The sequence below is a fragment of the Herpailurus yagouaroundi genome, unplaced genomic scaffold (genome assembly GCF_014898765.1).
Source record: "Herpailurus yagouaroundi ecotype Mexico unplaced genomic scaffold, PumYag 160, whole genome shotgun sequence".
NCBI lineage: Eukaryota > Metazoa > Chordata > Mammalia > Carnivora > Felidae > Herpailurus > Herpailurus yagouaroundi.
This window is the reverse complement of record NW_024412401.1, coordinates 41091452-41112108: the sequence shown is the minus strand read 5'-3', so window position 1 is coordinate 41112108 and position 20657 is coordinate 41091452. Positions and strand designations below refer to the sequence as shown.

The window sequence follows — 20657 nt, the reverse complement described above, 5'->3', positions numbered from 1 at the left end:
CCGTCCCAGCCTATAATGCGTAGGCCTTCCAATTGCCTCCCTTGCTCTACCTCATTTATCTTTTCAATTTCCCTTAGTGCCGAAGCAAATCTGAAACTTAGTTGGCCTCCGTAATACTGTACCACAATCAACCATGGTTTTCACTTTTCCCAGCCTCATCACATGCTGGGGAGTCACTTCTCCCACTGCAGTTACCAGGTCATCATAGCTCACGCCACATCGTCTCATCAGCTCAGATGCGTACCCTGGACCATTTGAAGAAAGTTATTTTAAGATTGTTAAAGAGACAAAAAAAAAATGTTCCTGTTTGTTTATTCTAACAACTCCATGATAGTGAGGGGAAATAGCAGGAGATTTTCCCCTAAGGGACACATTTGTTAAAATCATGTATTTCTTAGTTTTTTTTTTTAAACAAAGGTTTCTGTATCATGAAGATAAGCAAAGCCATACTAAAATTGCTTATTTAGGTACACTTCAGAATAAAAGTCTTTCTTCAAACCGTAACCTCTGTCTTGTGAAAAATTACAGTGATACCAACCTAACCTATCTTTCCTCTATCTCCAGTTTTCCTCCACTTGTCCTCTCTACCAAAAATAAATAAATTTATTCTGCTTTTATCTCACTCCCATTCCTGAATCCAGACTGAATTTCTTTCCTTTTTACTTTAAAACTCTCTCTGAGTCATCTTCAGATCCCTCAGTCCCCCAACCTCTATCACCACCACTGCCGTCATCTCCTACCAATGACTTTCAAAAACGTTTCTCCCTACCTTAAGGAGTATATTTCTCTAGCTCTGCATTCAAAAGTCCTTGCTTTTTGTTTGAGCTAGATTTGGGAATTTTATAAAATGTACTCCTTCAAAGAAGAGCTCAGATTCCTGCTTTCTGACTAAACTTTCCTGACTTCTATCCATCCAAACTGATGTGATCTTTTGCTTTGCGCAGCCCTTTCAGAATATTTATCACTTCTTAAGGTTGGTTAAAAGTATGTATGCACATGCCTCATCACCCCATCTGGCTTGTAGGCAACATGAGGACAAGAAAGCATGTCTTGATTAGATTGGAGTCGTGGTGAGTGTTTGTTGAGTGAATGACTGTGAACTGTTATCAGAGAGACAAGTTAAAACAGGAACAAGTGGAATAGACTCTTATCTCAGCTGACCTCTCCCCCTTGATGTTCCTTGTTCATGTATCTCAACTTCTGAGTCTATCAAAAGCCAAGTGAAGAGGCTGTTTCTCTGAGATCATTCGTCTGTCCTGTTAATTTGTGTTAAGTGGCACTATATCAGAGCCAAGCTTTTAAGTCCATTAAAAGTCTTACAGCTTCTCTCAAAGTTGAGAACACTATTAAAGACAACATCAATCCTGTAGCTCTGCTCTACACTCAGGACAAGCTGATGCTTTCAGTCCAGGTCTCAAGATCAGCTTCAGGACCTCCAGAATAACCCTATGGAATGACAGCAGGCTGTGGAGTGTCACTTCTTCTGAGATAAGAAACAGGCTGTCCTAAACTCAAGAATCCCTCATAAAGATATCAGCTGGAGAAGAAATAAACATGCTGGTGATGAGGCATGTGCGTGCTATTATCCTCAAATGCCCTCATCTCTGAAGCTTTATAATGCACTTTTTTAAAACTCTTTTTAAAAACAACAAATTTGACAGGCCAGACACAGCTCACTAACCTGGGAGATTTGTTTTAAAAATACTGATTTCCACATACCATCTGTAGAGAATTTCCGGGGTGAGGCTCAAAATTGTGTATTTTTAAAAGTTCCCTATGTGATTTTTATTTGTAGCTAGGGCTTAGAACTTCTGGAAGCCTATTGCAGACTGCAAAGCAATTTAACGTCAGCTATTATTTCATTTGGTGTTTACAGAAATAGCTAGGAATAGTATTCCCATTTTAGGAATGAGAAACCAAAGCTTGGAGAGATCTGATGACTTAACCTAGCATGAGTCCTAACTTTGGTCTTCAGTTAGAACATAAGCTCAGGTCATCTGAATCCCAGTCCAAGGCCTGCCCACTGTTCGCTTTGAGATCTTACAACTGTAGTTACCAACAAATTATCATGAACTAATTTATCACATTGCGATAAAAAGGATGAGAAACTAGGGTAGTACATTTTCAACAGAAGAAGAACCACACGAGCAAGAAAAGTTTATATGATGGGGAAGTCCTTATTTATTTTTTTAAATTTTTTTTTACTGTTTATTTTTGAGAGAGAGAGAGAGACAGACAGTGAGCAGGAGAAGGGCAGAAAGAGAGAGAGACACACACGCAGAATCTGAAGCAGGCTTCAGGCTCTGAGTTGTCAGCACAGAGCCCAATGTGGGGCTCGAACTCGTGAGCCATGTAATCATGACCTGAGCTGAGGCTGGACGCTTAAGCAACTAAACCACCCAGTTCCCCTGGTGGGGAAGCCCTTTAAAAGCCTTCTTCTATTTCCATTTTTTCTATTTTTTTTCTTTCTCGTCTCCATCACAGCTTTTCTTCTTTCTTCCCAGGCAATGACTTAGAACCATTACCAATACGAAAAACTGTTAGATCGCGCAGTTTCAATTAAAAAAAAAAGGAGAGGATGGGAATGAAATGTGCACACATGTGCCAAGGTTCTGAACTATTACTGCTATGTGGAGGGTTGCCCCTCTTCTCATGTTTTTTGCCCCTGTCTTTCTAAAAATAAGATCCTTCTCCAAAGATAGAAATAAGTGCTGATTTGATCAGTTGGAGTGCAGGCCTTCTACGGGGCCATATTTTATAATTGTGTGGGTTTACTCTGCCCCAAAGATTAACACCTGTGTGCATCTCTTGTCTCTTCTTAATAAGACTTACATGTACAAATGTATTTGGAACTTCAGTGTATGGGAGGCATGTCAGATACGTGAAGAAAGGAGAGACTATTTTCAGGGCACCTGGAAGGCTTAGTTAAGTGTCCAACTTCAGCTCAGGTCATGATCTCACAGTTTGTGGATTCAATACCCGCATTGTGCTGACAGCTCAGAGCCTGGAGCCTGCTTCAGATTCTATGTCTCCCTCTCTCTCTGTCCTTCCCCTGCTCATGCTCGCTCTCTCTCTCTCTCTCTCTCTCTCTCTCTCTCTTTCAAAAATGAGAGAAATTAGTAAACATTATTTTTTTGAAAAAAAGAGACTTTTCAGTTAAGCTAATAAAATGTTTATTCATATAGAAAATGATAAAATTGGACAACTCTGTCACTTCGTATACATTATAATTAGAAAGGAAAAGATTTAGATTTATTTAAAAAGTCCAGAATCTAGGGGCACCTGGGGGGCTCAGTTAGTTAAGTGTCTGACTTCAGCTCAAGTCATGATCTCATGGCTCATGGGTTTGAGCCACAAGTCAGGCTCTGTGCTGACAGCTCAGAGCCTGGAACCTGCTTCGGATTCTGTGTCCTCCTCTCTCTGCCCCTTCCCCACTTGCACTTTGTCTCTCTTTCTCACAAGAATAAACAAACATTTTAAAAAATGTAAAAAGTCCAGAATCTAGCTATTTATCTGCAATTTGGCCAATAGCATCCTCACTGGTCCCCGTAACGTTACCTTGACCCCAGTGTCTCATTTCAACACTGCAATCTTAGCGATACTTCTAAAAAATAATTCAGAACCCAATAGCTTAAAATCTTTAATGCTTACCAAGCTCATTAGCAGTGTAATCCAAAATCCTTAATATGGCTCATTAAGATGTTTCATGATTCTACCACAGACTACTTGCCTGACCTCAACTGGGAAGGTTCCATTTTCCATCAGTCAAACTACTGCAGATGCACTGGCGTCCTTGCTCTTTCTCAAATAGGCTAAGTTTGTTCTTGCCTCAGAGCCTTTGCACCTATCCTTCCTTATCCTAGAATATTCTGCTTATAGACATCTATATGATTTTTTCTTCATTTTCTGAAGGTATTTGATCAAATTTATTATTACATAGATCTTCTATGATCACAAATGTATACTTTTAAAAAAAATATTTATTTTGAGATAGAGAGGGAACATGAGCCGGGGAGGAGCACAGAGAGAGGGAGACAGAATCCCAAGTAGAATCTCTGCTGACAGTGCAGAGCCTCATGCAGGACTCGAACTCCTGAGTCATGAGATCATGACCTGAGCCAAAACCAAGAGTTGGACGCTTAACAGACTGAGCCACCCAGACACCCCACAAATATATACTTTTCATGTCTCTTCTGCCTATCATTGTGTCAACCACAGTGTCTGCACTTAGAATTCATTAAATTCATTATCCTCCATTCATTATTCTACTACCTTTTTATTTTATCATTTTCTATTATCATTGGACATATGCTGAATCATCCTATATTAATAACCACAAATTTTTGGTGTCATAGGTAAAAAGAGATTGATTATAATAAGGTTTTGTTTATTCTAAAGGTCTGTCTTGGGCTGGTGGAGGGGGTGGCTCTGTTCATCTTACTCAAGAACTCAGGAAAACAAGCAACCACCATTGAAATATTTCCAGTTACTCTGTCAATAGAGGTCTGATCAAACTCAACCTAGACATCAGCTTGAATATCCCTTCATGGCCATATTTATTTCATCTTCTGTGAAATTTCTGCTTATAAATCTTGCCCTTTTTTATTGCATTTGTCTTCTTAATAATTTGTAGAAGTTATTTATTTACTCTTGGTACTAATCCTTTCTTAGCTATGTGCATTGTAAATATCTTATCCCCATTTCTCTAGTCTTTTCATTTACTATAAGGTCTTTTGATAATAAAGAAAAGTTATTGGTTCTGTTACAGAAAATGTATTACCAAAATCCATCTCCTATTTCCAGATGAAAGCATCCGAGTTATCAGTCTTTCCTTGTCAAGATGGAATCCTGGAGACCAATTAGGAGACTATTAGGTAGTGGTTATCAAATTAGAAAGAAATAGTTGGGATCTGGATAATTTGAGAGTAGAATGGAAAGAATTTCATGATTAATTAGGGATAGGGAAGGTACATAAGGAAGGAAAGAGGAGTCAAATATAACTTTAAGATTTTGGGCTTGGCCAATTAGAAGAATGAGTAATATGTTGCATTACAAATGTAAAGGAGCAGATTTGGGGAAGACAATCAAGAGTTTGGTTTTGGTCATGCTTATTTTGAGATATTATCAGACATCTAAAAGCAAATAGATGAGGCACATGGATAGATGTCACAGAATTCATGGGTGATAATGAATTTAGACATGAACATTTGGAAGTCGACAGCATACAGAAGGCATTTCAAACTGTGGGATAAAATACACATACTTACAGAATTTGGTAAATGGTGCAGAGAAAAAAGTTCAAAGACTGAGCTCCCAGGAATTCCAATATGTCCTAATCAGGATAAAGAGGAAACTAAAAAAAAAAAAAAAAAAAAAAAGAAGGAGGAGGAGGGGGAGGAGAAAAGAAAAAAAAAGAAGAAAAGAAGAAAGAAATGGCCAGTGAGATAGGTGGGAAACCAAGAGAAAGCAGTGCTCCAGAATCCAAAGAGAGAAAAATTATAAAAATAAGAGAGTGATCAACTCTGTCCAGGTAAAAGAGCGAGACAAAGAAATTACAATTACGTTTGGCAATGTGGAGGTTTTTGGAAAACTTGACAGAAGTAATTACAGTGCACTTTGGTGAGTGGAGTTTAGTAGAGTGGTTTGAGAAAGATTGTAAAGCTAGGTGATGGGGAAAATATAAACAATTTTTGTGGAGAAGGTTTTTATTTGTAATTTTGGTTTTGTTTGTTATTTTTTTAGGGGAATAGGAAAATATAGCAGTAATTGCATGGAATTTGATAACAAGGAAGTTTGGGGTTTTTTTTGTTTTATTTTTCTGTTGTAAAGAAAAGCACAGCACTTGTACTACTAGGTATTTACCCAAAGGATATAAAAAATACTGATTAAAACGAATACATGTACCCTGATGTTTATAGCAGCATTATCAACAATAGCCAGATTATGGAAAGAGCACAAATGTCCATCGACTGATGAATGGAAAAGAAGATGCAGTGTGTGTATATTGTATGTATGTGTGTATATATATATATATATATGTACATGTATATATATGTATGTATATATGTGTACATATATATATGTACACACACAATAGAATATTACTCAGCCATCTAAGAGAATGAAATCTTGCCATTTGCAATGATGTGGATTGAGTTAGAGTGTATTCTAAGCAAAATAAGTCAGAGAAAGACAAATGCTATATGATTTCATATGTGAAGTTTAAGAAATAAAACAGATGAACATAGGAGAAGAGGAAAAAGAAGAGAGGGAAACAAACCATAAGAGACTCTTAATGGTAGAGAACAAACTGAGAGTTGACCGAGGGAGGTTAGTGGCACATGTGCTAAATGGGTGATGGGTGTCTTGGAGAGTACTGGTTATGATGAGCATGGGGTGTTCTGTGTGAGGAATCACTAAATTCTCCTAAAACCAATGTTACACCATATGTTAACTAGAATTTAAATAAAAATTTGAAAAACAAAAGGCAAAATCCCAAACCATACAGCATGACTATGCCAGTAGGAATGGCCTAGTAAAAAGGAAAAATTTGACAGTGAGGAAGCGATGTCCTTCAGTGAGTAAGATGCAAAGGGCTGGCTTAAGATAGGACCATGGACAGCTAGTCCACTAGAGCTGAAAATGAAAGAGCATATGAGGATATAGAAGCAGACATGTTAGTACATTTAGGGAGGGAGATTTTTATATTATCCCCTGCCTTTCCAGATCTCAAATTCCATGATTATACCCCAGTACCCTCATGTAATTGACCCCATTAAATAATGGTGGGGGTGATTTCCCAATGTCATTTAGAAAATTATAGACACATTCAGGGCCAGAAATTTAGTCTTCCAATGACTATATCTGCAATATTTAGTTCACTCATACATTTATTAGGTAGATTGTTATTGAAATCCATTTGCCAAGAACTCTTCTAGACACTAGGAATAAGTAATGAATGATATGATTTCTTTCAGTATATTTTAGTCTAAAATGTGAGACAAGCATATTTGCATAGTTCATTTGAAATGCCATAAGTTCTACAAAAACAAGACGACTGTGCAGTAAGAACAAAATATTGGGACTGACCTAAGGTAGCTAGGGAAAGAGAAATAATTGATAATCTGAAATTTGAAGAATAAGTAGGACTCGTGTGCGAATTAAAGTCTAGGAAGCATGGGTAAGAACATTGAAGGAAGCACAAATACCCTACAAGAGCACCTCAAAATATCCAAGTGTGGCAAGGGAAATGAGAATAAAGAAAAAAGGAGTATAAGTTCCAGGAATAGGCAGGAATCATATTACATAGGGATGTAGTTAAAAGTTCATATTTTGCCTAGAGAATATCGAGAAGAGATTAGCTTAAGCTATGGATCAGCTAGAACAGATCTGTGTTGCAAAAGGATAACTACATTGTATAAAGAAGAAAGTGAAGAAAACAAATACATATGCAGAGAAAATGGCTGGACTATTATTAAAGTAATAGATGTGTGAAATGATGCTAGCATACAGTAAGTTGGTTTATGGAGAGATAGGGAGAATTGGATGGATTTGAGAGATATCCAGGAGTGTGGATTGATAGGATACGATGGTAGGTGGTTTGTAAGAGAGAGAGAGATACTTTGGAGGATGACTTTAAGGATTTGCATTAGAATATATAGGTTGATGGTGGTGCCCTTACAAAGAAGAGAAGGTTTTAGAGTCAAAAATGAGTTAGTACTGGACAAATACAATGCCAATTAGATGTCAGTGGTATTTTCAGGCGAAGGTAACAAACATAACGTACCAAATACCAGCCAAGTGCTCTATTGTGTTCTGTCAATAGAGAAATAAAAGTCACATTCTACCCTCAAAAAGCTCATAGTTTAGCAGCTCATACTCTACATTGCTATAGCACCTTTCTCATTCTGAATCTGCTACCAGATCTGAAAGTTCAACTTTGTTCGAGGATGGCTGGAAGGAAGAAAAAAAAATCCAAGTCGATATACTTCAACTAGGCAACAGTTACTCCTAAAAAAAGATCAGAATGTGGTGTGAAATATGCTAATAACATTTATGCAAATGAAGGTTCACTGTATTAACTACAAGATCAAGGGATAACTGCAAGTAATTTGGTAATGGGCTGTAATTACCCTTCCATCTATAGCATAGGGGATGAGGGTGATTCATGAATCAAACACTGTTACTAAATACTTTTGCATTTCATCAGTGCCTTCTCTTTATCATTGTATTTGAACATACCTGGAAAGCTATTACAAAATAAACAAGTCATTTTTACTATCAGGCTAAACTAGAGAGAACAGTTTATTCTACTTTTTTCCTTTCCCCTTCTTTTTCTCTTATGCTTGACTTGATAATACCTGATAGAGAAGTCTTTCTTAAAGTATTAGCAACTAGGGCTGCAATTCCACATCTTCTAAGAACTAGCTTTGTGACTCTGGTAAAGTTATCAATCTTCTTTTCAACTGAGTTTCCCCATTATTCGTACGAGGATATTAACATTTGTAATCGCCTCTTCAAAAGCATCAGAAATGACTGCTTTTTATTTACTTAGAAACATTTAAGACCATTTTTCTTTTTCACTTTTTATTTTGAAGTATTTTCAAAAGTTGCACAACGAAGAACTTCCCTCCGCCCCCGACTGAATCACGTGAAAAGAAGTTTTCAGAGTGATGTCCCACTCCCTCTGAATACTTAAAGATGTTTTCCTACTAACATGGTGTTATTCTATATAGTCATGGCGTGGCTATAAATGTTAAGAAATTAACACTGATATAGTCTACTTCCTACTGTTTAACACATAGCACACATTAGGTGTTTGTCAGTTTTTCCAGTGACATGTTTTGTAGCAAAAAGAATCCGTGTAGTATCATGTGTTCTATTTGGTCCACACATCCTTCAGTCTCATTCAATTTGAAAAGGCTGGTCAGTCTTTCCTTGACTTTCATAACCTTGAACTTTTTGAATATTAAAGCCCATTATTTTATAAAATATCCCTCAATTTGGATTTGTCCGATCTTTTCTCATAATTAGATTTAATTTACACCCTTTCATTTTTTAGGGGAGGAGGCAGAAATATAACAATGTGTTTTTATTGCATTCTGTTGGGTGGTACATGGTTTAAATTTGAACCAGTGATTAATGCGGTTTCTGCCAAGTCTCTCTTTTGCAAAGTTATTCTTTTTCTCTTTGAAAAAAAATCAGTATTTGTGGGAGATATTTAAAATATGTAAACAGCCCATTTATCTTCAGACTTTTTTATCCACTTGTTTTCATGTTTGTTTACTTTTCTTCATGTATTTATTTCATGTTTATTTATTTCAAAGTTTATTTTGAGAGACAGAAAGAGTGCAAGTGAGGGAGGGACAGAGAGAGAGAGAATTCTAAGCAGGCTGCACGTTATCCGTATGGAGCCTGACACAAGGCTTGATCCCATGAACCATGAGATCATGACCTGAGTCGAAACCAAGAGTCAGACACTTAACTGACTGAACCACCCAGGCATCCCATTCATTTACTTTTTTATTTGCCTGATTTCATTATCACTCATATGCTTGAAATAGTATTTTCTGAAATTCTGTCATTCATTTTAAATTTATTACTTGGCATTTTACTGTAATGAGATGTTTTCTCATCTTCTGATTTGTTCATTTCAGATATACCTTTATGAACATATCAATTCCTATTTTATTCAAGGTGTAATTTGCTATTATTTTATTTATTTGAATTATCTTAGATTTGGCCAGTAGGATCTCCTTGAAATGGATTTTTTTCCTCCAGACATGTATCCATGGTTCTCTGAGCCTTCCTTAACTATTGGCACAATAAGATCTTCCAGGCACTTCTTGTACTTCTCTGGCCCCAGCTTTGGAGTCAGCCAATTATTCAAAGATCTTTTTTTTTTTTCTTCTTTTTAGTGGAGGATAGTAGTTGGAAACCAAGATCCGGATACAACATGTGCTCATTGAGCTGGATAATGTGATACCATGCATGGATTCCAGCTACTTTGGAAATGCTGCCCCCAAATACATGTTGACTGTCAAACCCTTTCAGGGACTAACCTCACCTGAAGAAAGCTATCTTGCCCAAGGTCATCTCACTATTAGAAGTACCACCACAGTGAGTTACTGTTTATTAAAAGCTCTGGCTGCTTGCTTCAAATCAGTAATATCCTGAATTACAATCTCAGTTCCAGAGCTTCCCATGAGGCCAGCTGGAGTCTTGATTGGGTCTGCATACTAGCTTAACTTCTTTCTTTGCCCAGTTCTGCTTCTTTCCCCTTCCTTCCACTAGTGTGATTTCCCAGAGGCCTGTCTCAAAGTCTGCTTTCTAGGGAATGCAACCCTAGGAGGTATGGCATGTCACTGTGCTCATGTCCTCTCAATGGACAAAGCTAGGAAATACATGTATGCATTTCTTCTACTTAAATCTTTGTCTCTAGCTATTTCTCTATATATTTATCTATATAGTGAGCATCACAAAAGTGGTAGGAAGAAAATGGCCCTCCGAAGAAGTCCACATCTCTGGAGACTGTAAATATGTTAGGTTGTATGTTAAGGGAAAATTAAATTTGCAGATAAGATTAAAATTACTATTTGACTGGCCTTAAAATAGGGATGTTAACCTGGAGTATCTGTGTGGATCCAACATAGTAACAAAGTCTTTTTTTTTATTAAGCTTTTTATTTAAATTCCTGTATAATAAATGTACAGTATTATATTGATTTCAGGCATACAGTATAGTGATTCAGTAATTCACAGTGTTCATCATAAGTGTATTCTTTAGTCCCCATCACCTATTTCACCCATATGCCCTGCATACCTCCCCTCTGATGACCACCACCTGTTTTCTGTAGTTAAGAGTCTGTTTTTTTTTTTTGGGTTTTTTTTTTTTTTTTTTTTGGTTTGTCTCTGTTTTTCCTTTGTTGGTTTGTTCTGTTTCTTATATTCCATATATGAGAGAAATTGTATAATATTTATCTTCCTCTGACCTATTTCACATAGCATCATATTCTCTAGCTCTGTCTGTGTTGTTGCAAATGGCAAGATTTCATTCTTTTTAATGGCTGAATAATATGCCATTGTGTATATATACCACATCTTTATCCATTCCTCTATCAATGGACAGTTGGGTTGCTTCCATAATATGACTGCAGTACTACAGTAAACATAGGGACATGATATCCCTTTGAATTAGTGCTTTTGTATTTTTTGGGTAAATACCCAGTTTTGCAATTACTTGACCATAGGGTAGTTCTATTTTTAACTTTTTGAGGAACTTCCATTCTGTCTTTCATAGTGGCTGCACAAGTTTCCATTCCACCAACAGTGCATGAGGTTTCCTTTTTCTCCACATCCTCACCAACACTGTTTCTTGTGCTCATTATTCTAGCCATTCTGAAAGGTGTTAAGTGATATCTCATTGCAGTTTTGATTTGCATTCCCCTGATGATGACTGATGTTGAGCATCTTTTTATGTGTTCATTGGCCATCTGGATGTCTTCTTTGGAGAAATGTCTGTTCATGTCTTCTGCCCATCTTTTAATTGGGTTATTTGGTTTTTGGGTATTGAGTTGTATCAGTTATTTAAATTATGGATACTAACCCTTTAGGAGATATGTCATTTGCAAATATCTTCTCCCATTTAGTAGGTTGCCTTTTAGTTTTGTTGATTATTTCCTTTGCTGTGCAGAAGCTTTTGATTTTAATGTAGTCCCAATAGCTTATGTTTGCTTTTGTTTCCTTTGTCTGAAGAGACATCTAGAGAAGTGTTACTATGGCCAATGACAAAGAAAACTACTGTGTTCTCTTTTAGGATTTTTATGGTTTCAGGTCTCACATTTATGTGTTTTGTCTATTTTGAGGGTTTTTTTTTTTTTGAATGGTGAAAGAAGTTGTCTAGTTTCATTCTTTTGCATGTGGCTACCCAATTTTCCAAACACCATTTGTTGAAGAGACTGTCATTTTCCCATTGTATATTCTTTTCTCCATTGTCAAAGATTTATTGACCATGGAATTGTGGATTTATGTCTGGGCTTTTTTATTCTGTTCCATTGAGCTATGTGTCTGTTTTTGTGCCAGTACCATGCTCTTTTAATTACTACTGTTTTGTAAGATAACTGAAGTCTGGAATTGTGATACTTCCAGTTTTGTTTTTTTCTTTTTTGAGATTGCTTTGGCTCTTCAAGGTCTTTTGTGATTCCACACATATTTTAAGGTTGTTTATTTTAGTTCTGTGAGAAATGCTGTTGGTAATTTGATAGGGATTGCATTAAATCTGTAGACAGCTTTATGTAGTATAGCCATTTAATCAATATTTGTTCTTCCAAGCCATGAGCTTAGAATATCTTTCCATTTCTTTGTGTCATCTTCAGTTTCTTTTATTAATGTCTTAGTTTTCAGAGTACAGTTCCTTCACCTGTTAGGTTTATTCCTACGTATTTTATTATTGTTGGTGCAATTGTAAATGGAATTGTTTTCTTAATTTCTCTTTCTGTTGTTTCATTATGAGTGTATAATAATGTAACATATGTCTCTGCATTGATTTTGTATCCTGCAACTTTACTGAATTCATTTCAGGAGTAGTTTTTTGGTGAAGTCTTTAGGGTTTTCTTTATATAGTATAATGTCATCTGCAAATACTGAGAGTTTTACTTCTTCTTTACCAGCTTGGAAGTCTTCTATGTTTTTTTGTTGTCTAGTTGCTGTGGCTAGGACTTCTAGTATGTTGGATAAAAGTGAGAAGAATGGACATCCTTGTCTTGTTCCTGATCTCAGAGGAAGAACTCTCAGTTTATCCCCATTAAGGATGATGTTAGCTATGGATTTTTCATAGGTGGCTTTTATCATGTTCCCTCTAAACCTACTTTGTTTGTAGTATGTTGGAATTATGTTGTGCTTTGTTAAATGATTTTTCCGCATCTATTGAAATGATCATATGGTCTTTATCCTTTCTTTTATTGATGCAATGTATCACATTGATTGCTTTGTGAATATTGAACCACTCTTACATCCGGGATTAGTACTTTTTGCCATTTTAATTTTGCCATTTTAATTACTATGTGTCTTGGTGTGGATATCCTTGGGAGGATTGTTGGGTAATTTCTGTGGCTCCTGGATCTGTGGATGTCTGTTTCCTTTCCCAGATTAGGGAAGCTTTCAACTATTATTTATCCAAGTAAATTTTCTGCCTCCTTTTCTTTGTCTTCTTCTTCTGGGATCCCTATAATATGAATGTTATTACACTTGATGGAGTCACTGACTTCCTTAAGTCTTTTTCATTTTGTGTATTTTTTTTCTCTCATTTGTTCAGCTTGGTTACTTTCCATTAATCTGTTTTCCAGGTCATTAATTTGTTCCTGTGCTTCCACTAGCCTGTTATTTATTCCACCAAGTTTATTTTTAATTTTATCTATTGTGTTCTTTATCTCTGATTGGTTCTCTTGTAATCTCTCTGTTAAGGCTCCCACTGATGTCCTCCATTCTTTTCTGAAGTACAGTGAGTATCTCTATGAACATTACTTTAAATTCTCTATCAGGCATATTACTTATATCCATTTTGCTTAGGTCTCTTGCTGTGGTTTTGTCCTGCTCTTTCATTTGGGACATATTCCTCTGTCTCCTCATTTCATCTAACTCTCTGTGTCTGTTTCTCTATTAGGAAAGTCAACTACATCCCCTGCTCTTGAAGGTAATGTCTTGATGAATAAGAGGTCTTATAGTACCCTGCAGTGCAATGCCCACTGAGACCCAGCACTTGGTGTCTCAGGGAATATCTCTATGTGTGTTGTATGTGCCCTGCTATTGTGTCCTGGCTACTTTTTCCTTCAGTTCAGTCATCTCCAGAAATTCTCTTTGCCTGCTATAGGCAATATTTTGTCTGGACAGGGTGAGGCATGTTTTAACATGGTGTAGGCTGGTCTGCTTGTGAAATGAGACCTGCCCCCACAGCTGCAACAGAAGCCCCATAGAACATTGCAAGTCAGAAGATGTGTTGGCATGGTTTGCACTGGTCTTGTGGGGGAGGAGACCCCAGTGCCAGCACTGAGGCAAGAATGACCGGAAAGGGTGTATCCACCAAAGTGTGGAAAGAGTTAGGGCTTAGTATAAGCAAGATAGGTAGTGAGGATTGGCCTCTTGCTCATTCCTGCATGTGTCTCTGTGTTTATACTTGGGAGCAGGGGATGGAAATGGTACCTGCCAGTTACTTTGTTCCTGAAGGGGTCTCCCTCCAATCCCCACCTCTCTGGGACATGTTCTGAGATGAGTAAATAACTGTCCCTCCTATGTGCCCCAGGTGTTTTTCAAACTGCTGCTTCTAGGCTATATCTCTGCTGCTCCTTTCAGATGGAGACTCAGCTTTCTAAAGCCCTTGGAACTCCCCCAGAGCTGAACCTTACAATTTTTAAAATCCCAGGTTTTAAGTCCTGCTGGCTGTAAGAACTCACAAGATTCAGCCCCTCTCACTTTCAAAGCTAAGTATTATGGGGATTTGTCTTCCCCATGCAGGCTCCCCAGTATGCTAGTCTGTATCTCACCTCTCACTGCACCCCAGCTCACTCCTGATTACCCACAGCCATGGTCTTCTTCACTCCCAAACCATGTCACCACCCTTCCTACCTTCTTTGGTGTGGCCTCTTCTCTACCTTTAGAAGTGGAATTTGTTCTGCCAGTCTTTGGGTCATTTTCTGGGTTACTTGCACTGCTGTGAGTGTTATCTAGTTGTATCCAGATGGGAGGAAGTGAGCTTAGGGTCCTCCTACTCTGTCATCTTTCTAGCCTCTCCTTCAGTAACAAGGGTTCTTAAAAAATTGGAAGTGGTAGGCAGAAGAAGGAGGCTAGAAGGAGACGTAACTGAAGAAGGTGAGCGTGATGCAATGTAAAAACTTCACCCACAGATGCTGGATTAAAGGTGAAGGAAAGAGGCCATAACCAAAAGAATGTTGGTGGTTTCTAGCAATTAGAAACAGGGGAAAGGAATCTAGGTTTTTGTTTTTGTTATTTTCCAGTGAGACCCATGTTGTACTTCCTACTTACAGAAGTATAAGGTAATAAATTTGCATTGTTTTAAGCTGGTGAAATTGTAAAATTTGTTACAGCAACAATAGACAAATAATATAAGGAGTTTATACTGATTCCAACTAATTTCAGTCCAATACCATAGCAGTTATTACAATTTTCTCCTTTCCATATTTGAAACTCCCTTTTCCAGCATTGAGAAACCTGACTCCCAATATGTTCAATACATTTACTTATTTGATTAACCCTGATCCCAAATCCACTGGGCCACTGCCCTGTGTGGCCACCTTGCTCACTTGGGCTCTACCTTTGTGTCCAATCACCACTGCTAATGACACTTAACTAAGTGATTACGGAAGGAAGGAAGGAAGGAAGGAAGGAAGGAAGGAAGGAAGGAAGGAAGGAAGGAAGGAAGGAAGGAAAGAAAGGAGGGAAGAAGTTAGAGGAAGAATAGCAGCCAAGTCATGGATTTTTTTCCAAGTGTCTATGGATGGACATTGAAGAGTTGTATTACATAGCCCACCCCCAGAATTTTCTGAAAAATCAGTACTTACGTTTGCTTCCCCAGGGTATAGACCCATAGTTTTCATCACTTTCTCAAAACAGATGCCTGAACTCTAAGTTAAAAAGCACTGAGTTTATAACTATTTAGTCAAAAAGTAGAGTGATGGCCTAAATGTTCTCCTTAAAATCCATTTACAAGCCTCATAATAGACCATAATAGATCTTCAAAACACTCAAAACACATCTATTCTTATTAGGAGTTGTTAAAAGTTTACTTTCTTTATTTCAGTTTTGTCAGACTTTCCAAGGTTAGAGAAATATCTATAGGTGCCCAGAATCCTCACATTTCAGAAAGATAGTAGTCCAATTATAGGAAATGCTATAGGATCATGAACCCAGTTTGTTCAAGTTAGTGTTACCAACTTCATCTTCTACAAGGACCTAGATCAAAGAGGCCCTAAAGGGTGAATTTATTGATGAGAGTTTTTGATGTATGCATTTACCTATCCTTTCCAACCCCTGCAACTCCCAACTATGGGTCAGTTGTAGAAGGAGTTTCCAGCTACAGGTCCTAAAACTCCCCATGAAAGAAAAAAAAAACAGCTTTCAGTATCAGCCAAGTGCAGATTACAATACAGCTGGCCACCAAACACCATGCTTCCACTGTTCTCCTGAGGTTCACTATACAGGGATAAAAAACTAAAGCCTTCAAAGGAGAGATCAGAAGCAGCAAGGAGAAGGAGAATCAGTTGACCACAGCCTCATTGCCCAATATATAGTTGCCCTGTAGTTATATAGGCTGAAAGCCATATAAACTTTCAGGGGAAGAATTTCTAAATTAGGTAAGATTTGGCAGCTTTGGGATAATTGCACTGGGTTGTAGATTTTAATAACAGAAATGAGATTAATTCTGCAACTGAAAGTTACCAAAGGACTACTTTATTCTGTAAAAAAAAAAAAAAAAAAATAGAGTACTTTCCCCAAATTCCATACAAGAAATGGGGGAAATATGTCCATGGATTGTGTTTCAATAGGTTGTGGAAGAAAAATAAAGCTGTCTTCTGCTTATATTCTTGGGTTAGCTTCTGTCAAAAATGGCTTATTGTTATCAAATATGATATTGAAATAGTGGTAGATGTAGAAAAACTTGTATTTTTTATGATCTGGTGGAAAGAGCTCTTAGAAGCTTACTTGTTCTTTCCTGTTTTTCATCTGACACATTGGTGGGCATGTTACCTTAACTCTAAATCCAATATCCAGCTGTGACATTCTACAGTCCTAAAAGCTATTACTCAGTGGTCTTTAAGCACCCTAAAGGAGACAGTTTAAGTAAGGTGATGTTTTCAGAACTTTGAGGGCAGATTATATGTACATCAACCTTGGGATATTTTAGTAAACTTATTTTTTTCCTCATCTGAAAACCACTTAAACACTTTTAAAGTTTCTGAGATTGACTTTTTTTTTTCTTATTCAAATTTACTTTCTCTCTAATGGCCAAAGCCATTCCATGGATGTACTGATGCCCTCTACCTGCCTTCTCAGTCACCAAGTTACTTTTTATTTTATGGAAATACAGTGATTATTAGTAGGAAGAATAAATGAGATAAGAAGTCATAAGAAATCACTAGAAGTCATAAGAAATCACAAGTCATTTGGGAGGATTATTTCGTTAGTTTTTCTACCTTTCAGCTTGATAGCCATAAAATGTGCCCCCAGAAAAAAAACATTTAGTCATTAAATAAGTAAGTATTTGTGGAAAATCTATTTTGAGCAACGCCTTAAGCTAGGGACTCTGTAGAGAACCTTTTTAATTGAAATTATCATCATTATCATCTAAAGAAATTCTATAAACTTTGTCATATTTCTTTCATAGTCTGACAACTCTTATTGCGAATAACCCGTTTATAGGTTCCATGTATTATGCTCCGATCCTGTATTCACAGGACATCTCCATCCATTGCCTTAAATCACCTGTGTGTAGGTTTGTCAAATATGTGTGTATATGTTTATACATATAGACATACACACATATGGAGTGTACTATTTATAGCCTAGGGCAGGAACATAGGACATTCTGAAATAGGCTTTACTTTACAAGTGGATGGTGGAAGAGAGGCTTGCATTTACAGTATTATTTAGAAGTACAGTGGCTAAGATCCCTTCCCTTTTAAGTCTGAGTGACCTGGGATGAGTCTTATCTGTGTCGACTCACCAGCTTTTTAAACTGACACAAGTCTATTTATCTCCTATCAGCCTCACGATTCTCATCTGAAAAGTGGGGAGAATAACAATCAGCCTCACTGAGTATTATGAGGTGTTAAATGGGAGGGATACATGAGTGCTAGTGCCCAGCACATAATTTCTGCTCAATGAATAGTAGCTTTTTAGTGCCTGTTGTATGTGCTTGTGATCATGACAATCTTACACAGTAGTGTGAATTCATTTCCCATCATCATTTTTTTTCCATATGAAGAAATTTAGACTGAGAAAATTTAGATGATTATCTGTGTTTATGCAACTAGTAAATTACAAGATTCCAGACTCAGTCCCGCCTTTGGCTGTGACATTCTGCTAACTCCCTTCCTCTCTCTGGTATACATGTTTTGCACTCACAAACACACAAGCACAGATAAACCTAGACCTGCCATGTTCTTGTGACATTTTAGAACTAAGGAATCTTGGAATTGTAGACCTGTAAGGAACCATTACTAGTAACATTGGAAATGTAATTCTAAGTCCTTAGTACTCCCATTGAAATGTGTAGTTCTAACACATTTTTGCAAATTTTATCTATTTCAGTTCTGGAACTCACCAGTATATCTTGAGCTGGACAGAACATGCACTATGAATGCCAGCTTACAGAAGAGGAAAAAATAAGGATTCAGCATGTTCTTTGACTTTGCTTGGTTCTCAACAGCCTGACTTCTTCATGGCCACACATCTGGTAAGTGGTAAAATTTTGACTTGAGCCTTTCTAACTTCAAGTTCAGTGTTCTTGTAGACACATTACTTAACACATGAGTTAGAATCCCTCTCATTTACTGACAGATTCAGTATTTGCTCAGCACTGTTCTAGAGTTTTATGTCTCACAACTAACTGAAGCTTTGACACAAACTTTTAAGGTGTATGTGTATGTATGTGTAAATATATATTTGATAAAGAAAAAAAGGCCTGGAGAATTTAAGTAAATTACTCAAGATCTGACAGAAAAGAAGTTTAGAAACAGGCACATGAATTCAGTCATTGTACTGTGGGAGTTAATTCTCCCCCACTCTACTACCGTGCCTGAAGACTTGAGACCAGAGAGCTTCACCATGGAAGATTTTCATACTAACTCCCCACTGAAAGCCATTGCTGCTTTCATGTGTGAATTGTTTTCCAGCTTGAGTATGTTGTTCAAGGTCAAACAGCTATTTGATAGATTCCATCTCTTTTCTACTTAGATTCAAACCATCATCTAATATGCATAATAATTGAATTTAACTTTCATGAAAAAATTCGGTGTACCTGTTTCCCTGTCCTTACACCTTTTTCTTCATCTCTACACTCAATTAAAAATGATTCAGAGCAGCAGAAATAATTTTTTTTAAAGCATGGTGTCCCAAATGCCTAGAGCGTTAGTTTTCTTGCACTGTAGATTCTAAGTGCCCACTAGCTGAACCTGAAAGATGTAATAACTTCCTGTGGGACCTTTCTGGGTTGTTGTTTTAAAGGGACAAACTGAGAGACATTGCCTTTAATATCCACTTATCCTCTAACCCATTGGGTCTTTTTGCTGTGATACATGATGGAGCAGAAAGTGTTTAAAATGGCAGTGCATGTTGGTGGGAGGGTAAAGAAAGAACCGTTTCTGGAGGGCAGTTTGGCAACATAGATCAAACTGAAGGTGTGCAAATCCTTCAACCCAATAATTCTACTATAGAAACAAATTATAAGGAACAGTTTGAATAAGAGTAGGAGGGAGAGGAGGGGCAGAGAGAGATTGAAATATTGACAAACAGGAAGCAAGCTAAATATGAGTTAGGAAACTAGTTGAATACACCACAACAAATCAATTCAATGGATTTATAAGGTTTTTAAAAAGTAATGATGTAAACCTGTATGTAAATGCAAGGAAAGATGTTTAAGAATTTTTGATAAGTAGAAAAACAGGTTATGAGTAAGTATGCATGTGTCTATATGAAGGCAACAAATGTTTATTGAGCAAAGATTAAATTCCAAGCATTGCTCTGATGCAATCAAATTTGTATCATGAGTATTTTGTGTGCACTTCTGTTTTATACACACACAGCAAGAGAGAGATCTAAAGAGTTGTTCATATAATGATAAATGTATGGGATTTGGGGAACAAATTTTGCTTTTATTCTATTTTCTTATCAGAATTCTTTACATTTCAAAAATAATTAGCACGTATTGTTTTTATAATTAGACAAGTCAAATTTATTTGGAGGAAAAATGAAATACCTGTCCATTGGCACATGGAATTTCTGCTCCAGTAAGCCCAGATGAAAGTCAAGGGACAAAAATGCCAGTGATGCTCTAGTTTCCCAAGAAGTGAAAAGATGAAGCCCCCTCCGAGTTCTACTCTTGAGGGATCATATTTTAGGCAGAGAGAAGGGATCCAGGAAAGATTGTACTCACTAGTGAGGCTGTGGGGCTCTGAGCACCTGAAGTTCTCTGAGTTAGGGAAACAGTTGCACTAATTATAGCTAATGAAGTTTGCAAAAGGAGGCCAGAGGAAGGCTGTGTCAACAACTGTCCCTAGAGCTCAAAGTCACTTTATTATGCTGGACCTTAGCCAGAGCTGAGATCTGTTCATCTGGCCTCTGCCAGAGACGATGCATTTGGGTTCATGGAGAAGATCCCTGCAGTCAAATATTAGGCGCATGGATGGGGTCATCACCTAAACTCTGGTAACTCTCCCCTCTGGTTTTAAAATCATTTGGAGGAGGTGGGTACTTGGGTGACTCAGTTGGTTAAGTGTAAGTCTTTGGGCTCAGGTCATGATCTCACAGTTTGTGAGTTTGAGCCCCACGTTGGGCTCTGCACTGACAGCCCAGAACCTGGAGCTTGCTTCAGATTCTGTGTCTCCCTCTCTGTCTCTGTGCCCCTCCCTTGCTTGTGCTCTCTCTCTC

General features: G+C 37.4%; 1 long non-coding RNA gene across 1 annotated transcript in view; it reads left to right on the top strand.

Moving 5' to 3' along the window:
• The window catches only part of LOC121034436 (uncharacterized), a 153426-nt gene that overhangs the window by 85512 nt on the left and 47257 nt on the right, over positions 1-20657 (top strand). The window contains exon 2 of the long non-coding RNA XR_005792425.1: positions 18321-18465. This is a non-coding gene — a long non-coding RNA (uncharacterized LOC121034436). The remainder of the gene's footprint in view (positions 1-18320; positions 18466-20657) is intronic.